The following is a 20,920-nucleotide window of genomic DNA, read 5'->3' on the forward strand; positions in this document are numbered from 1 at the left end:
TGGACTTGCTCCAGGCCTGGCTCACAGGTCTGGCCTCTGCTTCTTTCCAGCCCCTCTGTGAGCCCTGTGATGTGCTAGGCATGAATTTAAAACACCAGCAAGACACTGAAAGGTGAAGGCTTACATTTAAATTTCAGAAAGGAAGCCTCCTTCCTCTTTGATGTTCACCACACAAACAGATCATCAAAGGGTATAATACTTACCTTAGCACTTCAGCTCCTTAAAATAAAAAATGCTCCATTGCTGAAACACATCATTTCTAATTAGAGTCTTTGCCAGTCTGGGGATACAGTGAGAAGTACTCCTCCCCCATGTCCTTCCCCAACCCCTCACCCCTCCCCTGCCTCAGAGCCTGGCTGACCTCCTGCACCGCCCCCACCCCCCTCCGCCGCCTCCCTTGACCCTCACCTCACCACCCCCTGCCCCTGCGCTGTGTTTTCAGTCTAGTTTCTCAATTAATTCCCCTTACCTGCTTTCTCCCACAGACCCACTCACTCAGATGACACAGCTAGGACCCTTCGGAAACAAGTGCAGTCAGCCTCCAGCGGCCCCCAGACATGGAGGTGGGTGAGGGCATTTTTTTCTTTTCACATTATTTCAAACATATTTCCAAGTCTCAGCAGGGACATTTTCTCCACTGCCTAGGACAGCTGCAGGCCAAGGTCCTCTCTTGCATTAGCCAGGGCATGACGGGGCCATGCTGCTGTAACAGACACAGCCCCACATCTCAGAGGCTTCACCCAATCAAGGTTTTCTTCCCACTTCTGTCAAGTCTGGTGCAAGCTGAGCATTCCTCCTCCATCTTGAAGTCGTGCTACCTTTAAACGCAGCCTCCAAGGTGACTGTGTGAGAGGAAGAAAGGGGTAGAGGAGGCACGCTGGCTCCTAACTGCTTTGACCACCTGTCATTTCTGCTCATAGTTCATTGGCTCGCACTAGTGTGGCCCCAGCGTGACTGTAGGAAACCCCTAGAACTCGGATGAGCACTGTCTGCTGCACCTTCCCTTCCCAGGTGATATGGCTCAGGGAATGAACACCACTTTCATGGTGTTGCCCTGGATCCCCCAGTAAGATCAGTGTTGGGGGAAGGGGACGCTGTTCATTCTCTGCTTACTCCTCAGATCCATGCTCTGCCCTTCTAGGACTTAGAATCTGCTAGATTGCTCTGCCCTTTGATTTCCAGATGGGTTCAGTCAGTGGAGAATGAACACTGGGAAATCAGCAGCAGGGATGGGAAGTTGGAAAATGGGAAAAAAGGCTCCATGACTCCCACTCCCTCTCTGCTAAGCCTGGGTTTGGCAGCAGCTGTTTCCTCTCACTGCAGCTATGGTGCTTGTAATGCGCCTCATTCCCCAGGCTCTCACCAGATCCAGCTAACTCCACTTCCTCCCCATGCCCCTTCTGGCTTCCTGCTAGTCCCCTCCTGCTTCATCATCCTTTACTGGTTCCCTGAATTCCACCCAAGCCTCTGAAAATAGGATCTTCATCAACTTCTTTTCCATTTGCATTTGAATGAACCATCCTTGTGCTTGGAGAGGATCGTTGGAGCAGGACTATTCCCCAGCTCTACCCCAGTAATTACAACCACTAACGTCCGTGGGGCCGTGACTAGCTGTTAAGTGCCATTCTAAGCTCTTTTTCTACATTGACAAATTTAGTCCTCAAATTGCCCTTTGCAACAGATTCTATTATTTTCCCCAATTTTCAGATAAACAAAGAAACAGACAGGGTAGGTAACCTGCCTAAGATCACACAGCCGTGAACGAGAGCACTTGGACTTGTACCCAGGTGGTCCAGCTCAGAGCCCTTGCTCTTACCATCTATCTTTTTGGGCCACATTCCAACCCACTGGACAGAGAACAGACCCTCAGGCACATTGGAACCATGAGCGCCAGCCTCACAGTGGGCTCATCAAGTGTTTCTCTGGTCTTCATCTCCTAGTTTCATTGATCTTTCTGACTCCTAGATCCTTAAACTTGTAGGCTTAGAGAGGCTGCAGCTTTATGATCGTTGGATCTTTCTCTGGTGTGAATTTCTGCTATATTATGGTTAAATAATACATTTTTTAGTTCCCTAATTCAACCAAGTATTGTTCTTTGTGATGGGTTGAAATGTATTCCCCCCGTCAAATATGTTAAAGTCCTCACCTTGAGTGCCTCAGAGTGTGCCTTTATTTGGAAATAGGGTGGTTGCAGATGAATTCGTGAAGCCATACTGGAGTAGAGTAGGTCATTAACCCAATATTACTAGTGTCCTCATAAGGGGGAAAGGAAACATGGACACCAAGAGAGAGGCACAAAGGGAGAACGTCACGTGAAAACGCAGGCAGATAACATCTACATCTGGGTTGATGTAGATGCATCTACAAAGCCAAGGAATGCCAAGGGTTGCCAGCCCCGACCAAAAGCTCAGGAGAGGCATGGTAAAGATTCTCCTCCAAGCCTGCTAATTCCTTGATTTCAGACATCTAGCCTCCAGAATTGTGAGGAGATAAATGTGTGTTTGAAGCCACCCAGTTTGTGGTACTTTGCTCTGGCAGCCCTAGCAAACAAATAAACCTTCCATCACCATGGTTACGGTCTCTCTCTCTCTCCCCTTAACCCTTTCCTCCTATCCCCCACAGCAGCTCTGCAGTCCCACTGGCCTCCTTAACCTTGGGGTTTGGGTGGAGTTCCAAGCAAGTTAGGGTTAGGGTTAGGGTTAGGGTTAAGGTCTTTGCACTTGCTTGCCCTCTTCTCCTTTATGTTCACATGGCCTTTCCTTAGTGATACATTTTTATGGCGGGGAGGGGCGGTGACGTTTTAAAGAACACATTCACCCTTCAGGGACTCTGTCCCTGGAAATTGCTGAATTCTGCCCAATATAAAAGGAATCCCTATTAAAAAGTAATACCTAAAATCTCCACAAATACTCACTAGAAGGCAAACCTTGTGCAAACACATCACTGAGGAGCATACACACTAGAGCTGGGTTGAATTGGCCCGCCATCTTCACTCTGATTACCTGTTGCACTGCTTCATGTCAGAAACTGACTGTCTGGAATTGGAAACTTTACAATATGTCTATCAGAAAAGTTCTTGGTCTCCAGAACTTGTAAAGAGAAGCCAATAATGAGTATCTCAGTACACTTGAAAAACACAAAACCCTTAAAAAACTGACAAACTTGTTCAGGGCTATAGCAAGAGAACAGGGTTAAAGATAAAGGATCAAGCCAAGAAGAAACATGACTTATAGAAATGCAAAACCACAAGGAGAGCCCACCTCATGTCCATTAGGATGGCTGCTATCAAAAAAACAAATGTTGGTAAGAACATGAAGACACTGGAACCCTTGTGTGCTATTGATGGGAATGTTAAATGATGCAGCTGCTATGGAAAACTGTATGGTGGTTTCTGAAAAAATTAAACATAGAATTAGCATATAACTGAGCAATTCCACTTGTGGGTATGCCAAAAGTAATTGAAAGCAGCATCTCAATGAGATATTTGTATACCCGTGTCCGTAGCAGAATTATTCGCAATAGCTAAAAGTAACCCAAAGGTTCATCAATGGATGAATGGATTTTTTAAATGTGGTATATACATACAATAGAATATTATTCAGCCGAAAAGGAAGGTTAATTCTGACTCATGCTACAACAAGGATGAACGTTGAGGATATTACACTAAGTAAAACAAGCTAGTCACAAAATGACACATTTGGCATGAATCCGCTTATATGAGGTACCCAGAATAGGCAGGTTCATAGACACGTCAGATTCATAAGGAAAAGAGAATGGTCGTCACCAGGGGCTGAGGAGAGAGGGGAAGGAGGAGCTGTTCAATGGTACAGAGTTTTGCAAGATGAAAAGAAATCTGCATAACAATGTGAATGTACTTAACACTATTGAACAGCATACTTAAAAACTGGTAAAATAGTCCAGACATGGTGGTTCATGCCTGTAATCCCAGCACTTTGGGAGGCTGAGGCGGGCAGATCGCCGGAGGTCAGGAGTTCGAGACCAGCCTGGCCAACATGGTGAAACCCCGTCTCTACTAAAAAATAGAAAAATTAGCCAGACATGGTGGCAGTCGCCTGTAATCCCGGCTACTCAGGAGGCTGAGGCAGGAAGATTGCTTGAACCCGGGAGGCGGAGGTTGCAGTGAGCCAAGATCATACCGTTACACTCCAGCCTGGGCAACAAGAGTGAGACTTTGTTTCAAAAAAAAAAAACAAAAATTGGTAAGATAGTAAATATTATACATATTTCATCACAATTTTAACAATTTTTCTTTTTTTTCAAAGAAGGAAGAAACATGAGACCAACGTGCGTGTGTGCACGCGCATGTGTATGCGAGTGGAGAAAGAGAAAGAAAGAACTAAAATATGAAAATCCTGGTGGCTCCTGGTCTCCAGGAGACTGGTTCCTCCATTCAGCCTTAACCAGCCTCACGGTGGGCTCATCAAACGTTCCTTTGGTCTTCATCTCCTAGTTTCATTGATGCTTCTGACTCCTAGACCCTTAAACTACTAGGCTTAGAGAAGTTGCAGTTTTATGATTGCTGAGTCTTTTTCCAATGTGAGTTTCTGCTATATTATGGTTAGATAATACATTTTTTTAGTTCCCTAGTTCAATGAAGTATTGCTCTTTGTGACGGGTTGAAATGTACTCCCCCCCAAATATGTTAAAGTCCTAACCCTGAGTACCTCAGAGTGAGCCCTTTTTTGGAAACAGGGTGGTTGCAGATGTAATTGTTGAAGCCATACTGGAATAGGGTGGGCCATTAACTGTATGCCAAGTCATGGTTTGGGCATAGAATGGTGCCACCTGGGCCCGTCCCTTCAGCATACACTTTCTGTGAGAGGTGGTTCCTGAAAAAGAAAGGTATAGATGAGGTGAACATCCCCTCAACAAACCTAAAATATTTCAAAGCTTAGGACCTGATCTAGACTAGAAATGCCCTACTTACCAATAGAGGAATAAATGCCCAGCTCTTTTCAGTTATTGTTTTGTTTTTCTTTAAAATTGCATTTTAAAGAGGTAATATATATATATTGTGCAAAATGTATAAAGTATAAACCAGTATATGGCATCAAAGTCAATTTCCCTCCTACCCCAGCCCAGCTACCAGCTTCTCTCTTTTGTGACAACTGCTGATTTTTTTTGCATCTTTCCAGAGAAAGGTAGATTTACCTCCTCTTCCCTACCTTTTTTTTTTCTTTTACCTAAATGGTAGCACTCTAAACCTATTATTCTATCTCCTAGAGATCATTACATACTAGTATATATACAGATGTGTCTCATTCTTCTCCTTTTTCCCCCCTCCTTCTCCTCCTCTGCCTTCTTCCTTTCCTGTCTCCACCTCTTCTTCTCCTTTTCTTTCCCTTGTAAAGATATATGTACTAATTCATGTAAAGGGGGTTCAATGGTTTGAATGTGTGTGTCCTGCCAAAATTCATGTTGGAACTCAAACCCCAGTGTGATATCTAATGGGATTAGTGACCTTAAAAAGAGCTGGAGGGAACTAGCTTATGCCCTTTTGCCTTTCTGCCTTCCACCACATGAGGGTGCAGTAACAAGGTGCCATCTTGAAAGCAGAGTGTCCTCAGCAGACTCTAAATCTGCTGGTGCTTTGATTTTGGACTTCCCAGCCTCCAGAACTGTAAGGAATAAATTTCTGCTCATACAAATTACCCAGCCTCAGTTACTGTGCGATAGCAGCAGGAATGGACTAAGACAAGGGACCATCACGGGCCTGTGCTCTGATGCCCACCTTCAGAATGACCAGCTTTTAAGTCCCCACTACTTCCCTTTTTATTGTTTATTTTTTTAAAATTTCTACCCAAAACAGGGAGACTGGTACTATGGAGCCCCATTTACCTATCACCCAGATAGAATAATTATCAAGAATCTGTGACATTTACTTTATCGTTATCCATTTAAAAGTTCTCCTTGTTTCTTTTTCATGGCTCTTGTATTTTAAGGCAAATCCCGGGCATCAGGTCATTTCATCCCTGCATTTTTCAATGAGCTGCAATTTTCGCAGCTCTAAAGCATGTGAATATTGTTTTCATAAAACCACAATGTCATGACTGCACCTAACAAAATTCACAATAATTCTTTAATATTGTCTTATGCCTGGTTCATATGCAAATTTCCTAATTGCCTCAGAAGTAAAAATTCTAGGCTGGAGCAGTGGCTCACGCCCATAATTCCAGCACTTTGGGAAGCCAAGGTGGGTGGATCATCTAAGGTCAGGAGTTCAAGACCAGCCTAGTCAACATGGTGAAACCCCGTCTCTACTAAAAATACAAAAATTATCTGGGTGTGGTGGCACATGCCTGTAATCCCAGCTACTCAGGAGGCTGAGGCAGGAGAATCGCTTGAACCCAGGAGGTGGAGGTTGCAGTGAGCTGAGATCATACCAGTGTACTTCAGCTTAGGCAACAGAGTAAGACTCCTCAAAAACAAACAAACAAAAAAGTAAAAATTCCTTTTTCGGCTGTTTGTTAAAAAAAAAAAAAAAGACCCATATATTCCATTTGATAGTTATGACTCTTCATTCTTTTAATCTTGAATAGCCCCAGTGCCATCTTTATTTCACACCACTGACTTAGAGAAATTGGGTCTGTTGTCCTGGAAAATTTCCCACACTCTGGATTTGTGTCTTTGCCTCTTTGATGTGGCATTTAAGTCATTTTACTACTCTCCCATTCCTCCATATTCCTGTGAATGGAAGTCAGCTCTAGGAGCACAATTGGCATTTTTGGCAGAAACACCTCCAGGTGGGACTTTGTGCTACATATTGCATTACAGCAGGAGACACACAATGTCCTAATTTCAATGATGCTAAGATTGATCATTGGTTCAGGCAGTGACAGCTTGATCCCTCTGAGGTCAAGTTCCTCATTAACCTTTCACCTAACATGTTCATTGATGATCACTGTCTGGATCAATTATTTCTTTAGGAGTTGCAAAATGGTGATTTTCTAATTTTCTCATTCCATCTCTGTATATCAGGCAGAATTCTTCTGCCTGTTTTTAAGCAGTCAGAGAACCCACCTTATACACAAATCTTTCCTCTAAATGACTTAAAACTACTTTCAAAACTCAAATTCACCCCTAAAATGCCTTGATTCTCTGTCATTGAAGAAAGTCCAAAAACTGTGCCTTCAATTCCGAAAGCAAGTCTGAGAGAGGAATTCTAAAAATTATCTCACAGGGGTGGCCTTGCCAGTGTATGTACCTGCCTGTCTGGGGTGCCTGATCATGTGGATGTAAAACTTCTAAAAGTTCTGCTTAAAACAGAAATCAATTGCATTGTTTTACCACCATATCCTCATATGTATATATACACACACACATACACACACACACACACACACACACATATATATGCACACATGTGTTGCAAAACAGATCAAGAATTAAATCTTGATTTAATGCAGGGTTTATTGTAGGTGACATTCTTTCAAAAGCTTATGCCCCTGGAACACCCACCGGGAGACAGACTAGGAGGCTGTGGTGACATGGGGTCCTGCTAAGAGTTCTGGAAAGACCATGGTCAGAACAGCACACCCCCTGAAACAATCTTATCCCTTCAAAAGGGAAGCTAAGAACTAGGCTTTGAAGGAGTCCATGTTTGAACATCCCTCTTGCTCGAAAGCTTTCTTGGATTTGTCAGAGCAAGGCCCTGGTCTTTCTTTCCTACCTGCTGTCACACTGATGAGAGTAATTGCCCAGAGATCACCTTTGGCTGAAAGGAAACAGGTTTTAGAACATCCCCTGCTGAGGCTGCCCTACTTCTATTTGTCTAGTTGACACTTCTTTGCTCTTCTCTGAGCTGCTTGCTTAGGATTAGCTAGACTGAAAGGAAGATGTCATTTGATTTTTACTTAGGTTAAAAAAAATCAATCTCAAAAACAAATCAATTCCAAATGCAATAAAATCAGAGGTTGTGAGAGCTGGAAGGGATATGTGGGAACATCTAGGCCATGAGACTTGGAATTGTTAGCTAAAAGGGATTATAGAGAGCTTATAATCAATCCGCTATTTACAGATGTGAAACCAAGGCTCAGGGTGATGGAGGGACTTACCCAAGATCCCATGGCAAAGTTGAAACTTGATATGGGGTCTTCCCAGTAGATCAAGACCTCCCCTTCCTCACTCTTTACACATTAGGAGAAAGAGGTCCAGAAGGGGACACGTGATTGGTCCATGATGGAAGAATTAGGCACTAAGAATCTACTACATGCCAGGTCCCGTGCTTGGTGTGTAATTACATCACACTGCTTCCAGAATGAATGAATACGTCTTTCATACTATTCTTCATATACCACGTGGCTGTTTCCCACAGAGAAGCTCTTTTGGTGTTGTAAATACTCAGCATTTTTTCATTGCAGCTAATTTATCTTCTAATGGATAAAATCCTATTCACTATGCTTTTTAAGGAAAATTTTGGCTTTATCAAAATATTCTCCAGATGAAACAACAATCCCGTATTCCCCAAAGTATGTCATTCCATTCCAGTGTAAAGGGAGAACACGAAACCGAGAGTCTTGAGGCCCAAGTTCTAGCCTCATCCTTCACTCCCAGCCCATCGGCCTTGGCCAAGCCCCTTGGCCTTTCCCAGCCTCAGATGCCTCCTGTGTAGAATGAGGGGATTGGATTAGTTTAGTGGTTTCTAAATGTGCTTACACAGAAAGTTTCTGCGTATAGATTCCTTCAAACACCAGTGCCTTTGATTAATTAATACATTGTCTTGCTTCTTCGTAAAAATTAATCACACATCCACCACTGTAATAGCTTTTGATCAGAATAATATACTACAAGAAGGTTATATGCCTCCAACCTCCAACAGTGAATGTTAACATTTAGCTCACACGGTTTTGTCATAGGCAAATGGATGATTTCTCTCAGCCTTTCAGAATATTGAAAACAGTTTTTAGATTTCCCTACTACCTTGAAGGAACACCATCCATAACCCACCCCAAGAAGTCTTGAGATCTACTGGGCGAAGAGAGTTCTATAGTCCCTCTGGTTCTAAAATTCTTAAGTGAGTGAATTCTGCGAGCTTCCTCAGGGCAAATATTTGAGGTTTCACCTACTAGTCAGTCTTAAAGCCTAGTTCTAAGAATGTGGCTTGCAATCCTAATACTTCAAACCAGGAGACTAGCTTGGTCTGGGTTCCTTTGGGCTGAAGGCAGAGACTGAAATGAGGCTAGAGTTCCATGTTGTTTATTTGGGAGGTGATGCAGAAAGGTGGAGGAGGGACAGGAAAGAGAAGAAAGTCAGTTAAGTCAGTGGAGTGCCGCTGTGCACAACTGAGGCTCAGTCCCACAAGGGGCAAGGAAGCTGGGGTGTTTCTCCATCAAATTCCATCCCAGCTGGTTGAAGGTTGTCACTAGGGGTTAACTCCCCAGCAATTCTGATGTGCCCCATGAGTACATGGTGAGACACCCAGGATGCATCTTCTTGGTGGGTGATGTCCCACTCACATCCCCTCTACCTACCCTTAGATGACCTCCAGGGTAGGTGGAGGGGATGTGGGTGGGACATCAACAACATTTGCCAGAGAGTCGAAACAGAAAGCATCTCACTGTTAAAATTCATGATGAGTATCTATCCATTCGTTCAACAAGTACGAATTACCAAGCTCTGTTGTGATGGTTTGGATACATCAATGAACAGAAGAGACATGGATTCCTGAACTTGTGGAATGTACATTCTAACAGGTGAAGAAAGACACAGTAATATACCCAATAAGTAAGTGAATTATACAGTGTTACAGAATAATGTTCACATTAAATATGTAAACTATACAGTGCTATAAGAAGGTGAAGGAATCAGGAGTGGCAGTTTCTGGGTTGAGGGCATTTAACTATGGTGATTTAAATGTAAATGCAAATTTAAATATGGTGATTAAGGAGCCTCTTGGAGAACAGATTTGAAGGAGGCAATGGAATGAGCCATGGGAATATCTGGCAGGAAAGAACACCAGATGCAGAGAACGAACTCCTTGAGGGGGAAACATGTACATGCTGGATGAATTTCTGAAATAGTCCAGAGGCCATTGCATCCTGAGCAGGGAGAACAACAGACAGTAACAGGATCTGAAGTCAGAGGTGGTAGAGCTCAGATCACGGAAGATGTTCTGAGCCTTTGGCTTTTCTTGCAAGGGCAATGGAAGACATTGAAGGCTTCTGGGAGGAAGAGAGACAGGATCTGCCTTGTGTTCTAACAGGATCTCTCTTACTACTGTGCACAGAATGGGCTGAAGTGGGGTGTGCGAGTAATCCACACTGCATAACAAATTACCACAGCGTTAGCAGCATACAATATCTCAGTTTCCTGCGTCAGTAGTCCAGGCATGGGTTAGCTGGGTCCTTGCTCAAGGTCTCTCCAGACTGAAATTAAGGCTCAAGATCCTCTCCCAAGCTCACTGGCTGTTGGCAGAATCCAATCCTTTGTTGTGGCTGTAGGACTGAGACTCCATTTTCTTGCCAGCTGTTGTCTGAGGATGGCTCTAAGATCCTAGAGGCCACTTTCAGGTCGTTGCCACGTGGCCCCCTCCATAGACAGTTAACAAGCCTAACGGAATTCCTCTTATAGCTCAAATCTCTTCCTTCAGAAAGGACCGAGTCCCTTTGAAGGGCTCACCTGACTAGGTAGAGACCAACCAGGATACTCCTCAAAGTCAGCCAATTAGTAACTTAATCATGGATGGAACATCCATGGGATTTCAAAGTTCCCCCTACACTCAGGGGAGGCCAAGACACACAGCCGTCACAGAATTCTGTCGATTACAGGGACAAAGTAGAAGCACAGTTCTGTCAGGAGGTTGTCATCGAAATCCAGGTGAGAGCCGCCAGGGGCTTAGGTGGTGAGGATATCGGTGGAGGTGATGAGAAGGCTTCAGTGTGTGGATTCGGATGGTCGAGGTCCCTGGATTCCTGCCAGATTGGTCCTCAGGTGTGAGGAAAAGCAGAGAAAGGATGATGCGAGGATTTTAGCCTGAGCTGAAGGTGGGGGGGAGTCACCACTTGCTGGGACTGGGTGTAGCCAACATCCCTTGCACCCGTGTACCGGGCACCAGGTGCTCCTCCCCTATTGCTCATGGACTCTTCAAAGAGGGGTGTGGAGTGGGGAGGCATTATCCTCATTTTATTTTCTTTTGAGTAAAGGAAGGAAGGGGAGGAAAGGGGCTTCCTCATTTTAGAGATTAGAAAATTGAATTAGAAAGAGATTAAGGAGTTCCTCTGACGTCATAGAGTTGGTAAGTAGAGCCAGGATCTGTGCTTGGGTGGTCTTAATTTCAGAGTTCTTACCTTTTTTTTTTTTTTTTTTTTTTTTTTTTTTGAGATGGAGTCTCGCTCTGTTGCCCAGGCTGGAGTGCAGTGGCACAATCCCGGCTCACTGCAACCTCCGCCTTCCGGGTTTAGGCGATTCTCCTGCCTCAGCCACCCAAGTAGCCAGGATTACAGGCACCCGCCACCATGCCTGGCTAATTTTTGTATTTTTAGTAGAGACGGGGTTTCGCCACATTGGCCAGGCTGGTCTGGAACTCCTGATGTCAAGTGATCTGCCTGCCTTGGCCTCCGAAAGTGCTGGGATTACTTACTTTCAACAATTGTTCTATCACCTTCTGTGAATGTTTCTCTAAAATGAAATCTCTTTGTTTCATAGGACCATGGCATTAGCTAGAGGCTGAACGTCTTCCTCAGATTTACCCTTGTGGGAAGGTGGGCAGAGATAAACCTGTGGAGGAAACGTCAGCCCAGTGTATCTACGCACGGCCCTCAGAACACCATTAGTGCCTTCCTGCACCTCTCCATCCCTCTGTCCATCTTCAATCCTTGTAGGACACCCTTTTCTCTTCAGCTAGCTAAACACTACAATTATTTCCAGGCCTTTTATTTTTTAAGACAGAATCTCACTCTGTCACTCAGGCTGAAGTGCAGTGGCAGGACCATGGCTCACTGTGGCCTCGACCTCTCAAGCTCAAGTAATCCTCCCACCTCAGCTTCCCAAGCAGCTGGGACTACAGGCATGCAGCACCACACCTGCTAATTTTTTTTTCTTTTTTGTAAAGAGAGGGTCTCACCAGGTTGCCCAGTCTGGTCTTCAATTCCTAGGCTCAAGCATTCCTCCCACCTGGGATTACTGGCATGAACTACTGTGCCTGGCCTCCAGACCAATTTTAAATTTTTTCCTCCACAAAAGGCTTCCTCTGATGTTACCAACTTTGAGGGATCACTTCCCCCTTTGGCTTTTTATAAGCGTGTACTGTTCATTTCCCATGAAATGGCATGGCTACCTTGTGTTGTGATTGTTACCAACAGACATTGCCGTGCACCTACTGTATTCCTTTGCTAGGGCTGCCATGACAAAGAACCACAACCGGGGTGGCTTCAACAATGGAAATTCACTTTCTCACAATTCTGGATGCTGGAAGTCTAAAATCAAGGTATTGGCAGGATTGGTTTCTTCTAAAGTCTTTCTCCTTGGCTTGTAGATGGCTGTCTTCTCTCTGTGTCTTCATACAGTCATCCTTCGGTGTGTTTGGGTCCTAATTTTCTTTTCATTGGATTTGGGCCCACCCTAATGACTTTGTTTTTGTTTGTTTGTTTGTTTTGTTTTTTTCTTAATTACCTCTCTGAAGACCCCATCTCCAAATATAGTCACATTCATAGGGATTTTGAGGGGACACAATTCAGCTCCTAATACCTGCCATATCTGTGTGATAGTGTTAGGCATTCTAGAGACTAGAGAAGCAACTGCTCTCATTTGTCTTCCTGTTCCTTTACTGAAAACACATCCAGGAGGCCAGGGCCTTGGGGACCAGCTGTAGCAAGGCCTCTGACACTCACTCCCTACAATTACTCACATTGTCCCTGAAAACCACTGTGTCTGGCAAGAGCTGGGGCAGAGTTAATGGGGAGCTGAACCTGAACAAGGAGTCACACATTTAGTCATTGAAGAAATGGAATCAACCCTTTGGGGATTCTCAGTCCACTGCCTAACTTGTTCCACAACCCACGGACCTAACTTTCAAAGGGCAGAGACCATCGAAAACCGGTGCTGCTCTCTTGATTATAAAAACCAAAGAATGGTTTTGTGCTCGGGCACTTTATGTCTGTAATGTGAGTCCATATCGAGGGAGAGGAAAAATAAAAATAAAAAAATAGCATCTTAGAAAGCAGATTTTGCTTATTTCACAAGATGAAGCACCAGAGCTGCCATTTTCCTAGTAATTTCAAAACCAGACGTTGGTTATTATGTTTTTCTAAACACAGTTGTCTTCATTAGGATTGCTCAGAGGGAGTGTGCCCCTTTGGGTTTTCACTCAACCCAGCAAAGGCGGCAAGCTGTGTGCCCCTTATACATGTTTACCAGCATCCCATTTATGAGGCTTAAGTGGCTCTGATGTTTTCCAGGGCACAGATACTAGCAGAAAAGTACAGACGCTGGCAACTCACATTTGCCCAAATTGATTCCACATCTGCCTTAAGTGCACTGCTTCCTCTGATACAACCATGCTTTTTCTCCCCTTGCAAGACAGTGCATGGTACATTAGAAGTTGAAAAATAAAGGGGGTGTTTTAGGAAAGAAGAAAAACAAGTGACAGATTAGCCTGATGTTCAGAGAACTGCTGTGGTATACTCTTCCTTCTTTGAAGAAAACTGAATAACTTTGCTAAGTTATAAAACGTTTCAACTCTAGCTATTTTGTTCACACTGCACAATCCATTAGTGGTGAAAATCTTGTTACAGTAAAAAAAAAAAAAAAAAAAAAAAAAAAAAACTCCAAAAAACAGAACTCAACCAACAGAAATATCAGGAAACCTCATCCATCCAGAACAATGCAAAAACAGAAAGCAAATACCAAAAAACCTCAAGGCAGCCAAAACATCACAAAACACTGTAATTTATCCATACCAGAGCCTCTAAACCCGCACTAAAAGCATTTGCTTTCATTTGATGCCAGATTCCAGCATTTTGGCTAACTGCTTTCCAATCTCACTGCAGACTAGAAAGAGCAAATCAGAGGAAGTCAGAATCTGCTCTCTACAGCTGTGAGACAGGGCAGAGATAAGAAAACCAGAAAAGCCAGTAATCTCACAAGCACAGAAATGTCCCCCATCACAGAATGAAGGGGTAACTGTCTGACCCACCCCAACAGCCCTTAGGCACAACTGTGTAATAACAATAAGCCCAAGTCATAAAGAGAAGACTAAATTATATTTAACATCTTTTATTTAAGGCAGATATGCCATGCGGATTACATTTCAGAAAAATAGTTAAAATAAAATACAAAATGGAGATGCCTTGTTGCTGAGTATTGAATGTGCCTCCTAGGGTTCATGTGTTGGAAACTCAGTCCCCAGTGCAACAGTGTTGAGAGGTGGGACTTTTTAAGAGGTGATTAGGCAGAGCCCTCATGAATGGATTAATGCCATTATCATGGGAGTGGGTTAGTTATCTTGGGAGTGGGTTAGTTATCTTGGGAGTGGGTTCCTCATAAAATGATGAGTTTGGCCCCCTTCTCTGTCCCCCACCCAAATTCTCTTGCCCTTTTGCCTTCACCATGGGATGATATACAGCAGGGGGCTTTCACCAGATGCTGGCCCCTCAATCTTGGACTTCCCAGCCTCCAGAACTGTGAGCCAAATTAATTTCTGTTCATTATAAATTACCCAGTCTCAGGCATTCTGTTATAGCAGCACAACATGAACTAAGACACTTGTCAATACTTTTTTGATTGCAAGTGACAAAAAATCCAAATTGGTACAAAAAGGGACCTTATTGACTTTGTTTTTAAATTCAGAGATATCTTTGCTTTAGACACAAGTGAATCCAGGAGGCCTGAATATCTCCCTTCTGCTTTGATGTTAGTCTCAAACTAGCTGTGCCCTCATGGTGGCAAGATGGCTGCCAACAGCTCCAAATTTTGGTGAACAAGAGCTCCTCCAGTCTGACCACAAAGCCAGCAGGCAACATTAACTCTAGCTAGACCTGATTAGCTTGGTTTGGGTCACATGCTCATCCTGGATCCAATCCATGTGGGCAGGAGTCTGCAGAGTATTCTGATTGGCCAAACTTGGATCACATGCTTCTTCCTGGAGCATGGGGTGAAGTCAGCTCCACCCAAGCAGGGAGATAGAATGGGTCAGGGATGAGCAAAAGTGGGAGTGGAGGGTAGAAGTAGATGTGACCATGAAAGAGGGAAAAAGATGTTGGGCACAGAAAGCTGAAAAATGTCTACCAGGACAGGCCAAGCCTGTGACTATCTAGGATACCCAGCATGACTCTTTCTTGAAGGCTCTGGGTATAATTACTTTTACTGACTTTCTTCTTTCTTTCTTTTTTCGTGAGACAGAGTTTTGCTCTGTTGCCCAGGCTGGAGTGCGATGGCATGATCTTGGCTCACTGCAACTTCTGCCTCCCAGGTTAAAGCAATTCTCCTGCCTCTGCCTCCCAAGTAGCTGGGATTGCAGGTGCCTGCCACCATGCCCAGCTAACTTTTTTTGGGGTATTTTTAGTAGAGATGGGATTTCATCATGTTGGCCAGTCTGGTCTTGAACTCCTGACCTCAAGTGATCTGCCTGCCGCGGCCTCCCAAAGCTGGGATTATAGGCGTGAGCCACCACGCCCAGCCCTTTTTTTAGGTTGATTTTCATCAATCAATTTTGAGATTGATTAAACACAGTAAATGTTTAAGTAGATAAGTTATTGAATGAACAAGTATTTGGTAATGTTTTGAGATCCCTAACACTGTACAACACACACGTACATGTAAACATACTTCTAGGAGTAGTTAGGATATATGCACATCATTATAAATAATACATACTTATTTAAAAATATTTTAAAAGAAAATATGTACAAGTAAAATTTAAACATAATTTTAAATGACTCTCATAGATCATCAAACACATTTACCATAGTTCTAGACTTAAATGTTTCCAAATTGTTGTTAGTATCCTGTGATGAACATCTTTGTACACAAAGTTCTTTTTTTTAAAAAATAAGATTATCAATTTATGAAACAGTCTCGGAAGTGAAAAAAATGTAGACATTTTAAGACCACTGACAAGGATATAATTACTTTTTTCATTTCATGTTTGATTATGATGATAAAAAATGATCGTGACTCTGGAGTTTTTAATCATATGAGTAAACAACCTTTTTTGCACCGTTTGGGGTTGCGTTTTCTGTCACTTGCAACCAAAAGAGTCTGGAAAACTCACCTCATTGTTTGGTATCTTATTGTAGTCATGTGTGGTGACAGAGAGACTCCTAGGGAGAGAAGACGACTTTGGAGTCTCTATACTCAGCTTCCTCAGGTCTCCTGGGGAGCAGTGACTCCTTGTTTCTTCTCAGCGTGCTCAGGTGATCACCGCTGGAGAAAGACCACTGAGCAGAGCCGAAGTGTTTAAGAGTGAGGGTCACTCAGCTGCTACCATCAGCTGGTGATCCCAGGAAGGATGACCTGGCTGCCATCTCCTGGCTGAGATCCCGGCTCCATGGAGAAGAGCTCCCTGGAGAGTGAATGCCACCCCCAGGCACGGTCCATGGACCAGCACTGCAGCCTCCTGGGTGCTCCACTTGTCTTCCCATGCACAGAGGATGCAATGAGTTCTACGCTTTATTACCAACAGGTAGAATGAATGGCAGAAGGCCTCACTGCACGCAGCAGGTGTAAGTGAAGACCAGAAGACTGAAACCGCATGTCCATGAAGTCCCGTCCAGGGCTAAGAAACAAGGGGTTTTCATCTGCTGATGCTTCAGAATACAGGAGCCTCTGGGAGGCAGGGAACTCTTTCAGTCGGCTGAGCACACAGGACTTGTGAGCCTCGGACTGGCGTGGACCCGGAAACACCATCTGGGATCCATCCTTGAGGTTAGTGCTTCTCAAACTATCTGGGGCCGAGCAGTTTTGTTTGTTTCTAGCTACCAGTCCACGGTGGACCGTTGTAAAGTTTACTAAAAAGTAATGTTATTAGAAATTTGACAATACCAAAAAAAAAAAAAAAGGGAGGCCTGAGTTTTGCTCTATCAGATTCAAAAATTTCTAAACGCTTATTCTTCATTTCTGTATTTAGCTTTTTGTGGACAGTTAACAAACAGCCTTGAACTGCTCCAGCTACAACTATCATTAGAACTGCTCTGGGGAAAGCATGCTGGTTTTGTTTTAAAGTTTTCAGAACACTTTCTACTTAAAATGCTTCATGTCTCCTAAGTTAAGTAAGAAATACCAGCTTGACATTTAAGGGAGTCTGCCACATGTCCTAAACTACATTCCCTTCCTCCATTCACTCATTCTTTCAGTTGATCATTTAATCATTCCATCCCTCCAAACACTGACCAAGTGCCCACTCTACACCAAGTCCACACCACGTGGCAGGATACAGCGGTGCACAGGACAGGTAAAGCCCACGGTATAGTGATCTCCCCATCAACACCTACATCCAAACCAAAGCAGCTCTCAAATTCTGCACCTTTGTCACCCACTGGATGTCTGAATCTCATTTCCCATAGCTCTGTTCGTGTCAGCTACTCCATCTATGATTGGCTGTCATTTATCTGGCCCTGCCATGTTCCAGATACTATCATAGGCACCTTACATACAGTATTCCTAATTTTCCCCCAAACTCTACATGATCTTACCATCCTTCCTGCCACTGAACAACAACATGGAAAGTTCCCTGATATTACAATTAGATGCAACCTCTTTTTCTTCTAAAATGTATCTCTGGACTTTTTTTCTTCTTCTTTATTTCTTTGTTTTTTCTTTTTGAGACAGGGTCTTGCTGTGTCGCTCAGGCTGGAGTGTAGTAGCGTGATCTCAGCTCACTGAAACCTCCGTCTCCCAGGCTCAAGCGATCCTCCCACCTCAGCCTCCCAAGTAGGTGGGACTACAGGCCCATGCCACCAACCTTGGCTAATTTTTTTTGTATTTTTCAGAGATGGGGTTTTGCCATTTGCTTAGGCTGGTCTCGAGCTCCTGAGCTCAAGCCATCTGCCTGCCTCCCAAAATGCTGAGATTACAGGCATGAGACACTGCGCCCAGCCTCTGCACTTAAAAACAAAAAACCAAACTTTTTTAATGAAGTGCAACATATATTTAGAAAAGTAAACATATTTGTACATTTCAATGAATATTCAGAAACTCAACACACCAATGTAACCTGCACCTAGGTTAAAAAAATAGAACCCAACAGACAGCACCCTGAACCCCTGCTTGTGCCCTTCCCAGTCCCTACCCGTCCCTCCCTAAGAAGAGTCACTATCCTGCCAGGCACAGTGGCTCATGTCTGTAATCCCAGCACTTTGGGAGACCAAGGAAGGTGGATCACAAGGTCAGGAGTTTGACACTAGCCTGGCCAATATGATGAAACCCCGTTTCTACTAAAAACACAAAGTAGCCGGGTGTGGTGGTGCGTGCCTGTAGTCCCAGCTACTCCAGCCTGGGTGACAGAGCGAGAGTCCGTCTCAAAAAAAAAAAAAAAAAAAACCCAGAAGAGACACTACCCTGACCCCTACCTGTAGGGTTTAATTTTGCCTGTTTTCATTCATCTAACTAGAACCTAAAAGTATGTACTCTTGCAACTGGCTTAGTTTATTCAGTATTGTTGGTGAGATTGTATTGTTCATTCTCACTGTTGTATCCTATTCCATCCTGTGAATACATCAGTTTCTTCATACATTGTATTGCTGATGGGCATTTGGGTAGCTTCCAGTGCCGCCATGAACATTCTAGAACATGTCTTTTGGTAAACTTGTGGATGCACTCTTGCTGCATAGCCAGAAGCAGGACTGCAGGAACATAGGGTTTGCCTATGTCCAGTGTTAGTTGATACTCTGATCTCTTTAAAGGCACTTTTAGTATTCTACATTATGTTAATCATTATTTGTGAACTCACTTCATTTTCCTTACCAGAGTGTAAGTGATTATTTTAGTGAATACATATTATTTATGCCCTGCCTCATTTTAAAATAAGGGGTCTAACATGCAATATAAGATAGAAAACTGAAGTGAAAAGCAGGAAGGAAAATAAGGGCGGGAGGTAGGGTTTGGGGGATGAAGTGAATGTAAGGTAATGGCCAAGATACATTCCACAAGGTCCAACATTTTTTAAAAAGCTGGTCTGCAGGCTGGGTGCAGTGGCTCACACCTGTCATCCCAGCACTCTGGGAGGCCAAAACAACAGGCAGATGATTTGAACCCAAGTTTGATATCACCCTGGTCAACATGGTGAAGCCCTGTCTCTACGAAAAATTAAAAAAAAAAAATTACCCATGTGTGGTGGTGCAAGCCTGTAGTCCCAGCTCCTTGGAAGAATGAGGTGGGAGGATCACTTGGGCCTGGGAAGTCTAGGCTGCAGTGAGCCATGATTGAGCCACTGTACTCTAGCCTTGGTGACAGAGTAAGACCCTGTCTCAATAAATATAAATAAAAAGAAATAAAAATAAAAGCTAATCTATAAATGTGGTTGAGCTTCCTGACAGCCAGTACAAAGAGGGAACCAAGTTACACAATTAAATCTCACAAGAGAAAAGTCCCAAGTGTTCAGCAATGTTGCTATTTCTGGTTCTGAGATTTAAAAATGTAAATTCAAGTATTGCTAAAGGGGATGTTATTTGACATTGAAAATGAAGATCCCGACTTCATTGCAGTAATAGCAGTGAGAAACTTTAGTTTCTCCCCTCCGCTTCTAACCACCCTGAATATGGACATGCCCAAGCACAGTTCATTACAAGTAACTCCTTAAAGGAATCAACACAATCCAGATACACAATTCTCAAAAGTCCTGACTAAAGAGGGAAAAAAAGTGGGTTCAAAGTGTGGTCCAGGGACCACTAGGGGTCTCTGAAACCTTTCCAGGGGGTATGGTCAAAACTATTTTTAGAAAACGACTAAAGCTTTTTTGCCCTTTTTACACTCGTCCTTTTGTGGATGTGTACAGAGGAGTTTTCCAGAGGCCACGTGATGTGTGATAGAGCAACAGATTGAATGCAGAAGCAGACGTGAGAATCCAGTTATTCCTGTGAAGCCAGACATTAAGGAGATTTGCAAGTTATTTTTTGTCTTGGAAAATAAGTTTTTCACACAAAAATGTCATATTAACCTATGTTTGTTATTAATATTTTGAAGTGACTTAATAAACATTTCTCAAATTTGTCTTAATTTCAAATACAGTAAGTATCTATAGATGTAACCCACATAAACAGAATCACTTTGGACTTCTTGATTTTTAAGAGTGTAAAGGTGTCCTGAGAGTAAAAAGTTTAAGAATCTCTGACATAAAGATTTCCCCCAAAAGTTGCTGCTTGTTCCCAACTTCCAAGAGATAATCTATAAAAACTGTCCTGTGATCAAATATATTTGGGAAATGTTATGCCTTTCTTGGAAATCAGAAAAATTAGAATAAACAAAATCAACTTTAACTCTGTTTCCTAAATGGATTTGACTAAGGACCCCCTCTTTCAAGCGCTCTGTCATCATTTTGGGGGCACACCTGGGAAACTCATGGATAAATCGCAAGGCCCTCTGTCAGTCCTCATAAATAGCATCTCTTACAACTTGGCCTCTGTCACGTGTGGACAGCAGAGAGTCTGAAGTTAACATCTCTGGCAACATGAAGAGTGATCCTTTTATAAATGTCAAGGCAACTGAGCAGGACAGATAGCCCCTTTATCTCTGTAAAGAGGTGAGCTGAGGGCAGGAACAGGCCCGGGACAAAGACTCCACTCAGGAGATAAATCTGGGTCTGTTCCATCCAAGACAGTCAATCGAGTCCCCATAGTTCTTCTCTACAGAACTCAGACACAGTCATTTTAGCCTGGACATCTTCCAAAGCAGATGGTACCACATGCTCGCTTCGGTCATAAAGAAATCTCAATCATGCTCACACAGAATGTTTGACTTTAAGTTATAT

Source organism: Macaca thibetana, chromosome 5 (assembly GCF_024542745.1).
Source record: "Macaca thibetana thibetana isolate TM-01 chromosome 5, ASM2454274v1, whole genome shotgun sequence".
Lineage (NCBI taxonomy): Eukaryota > Metazoa > Chordata > Mammalia > Primates > Cercopithecidae > Macaca > Macaca thibetana.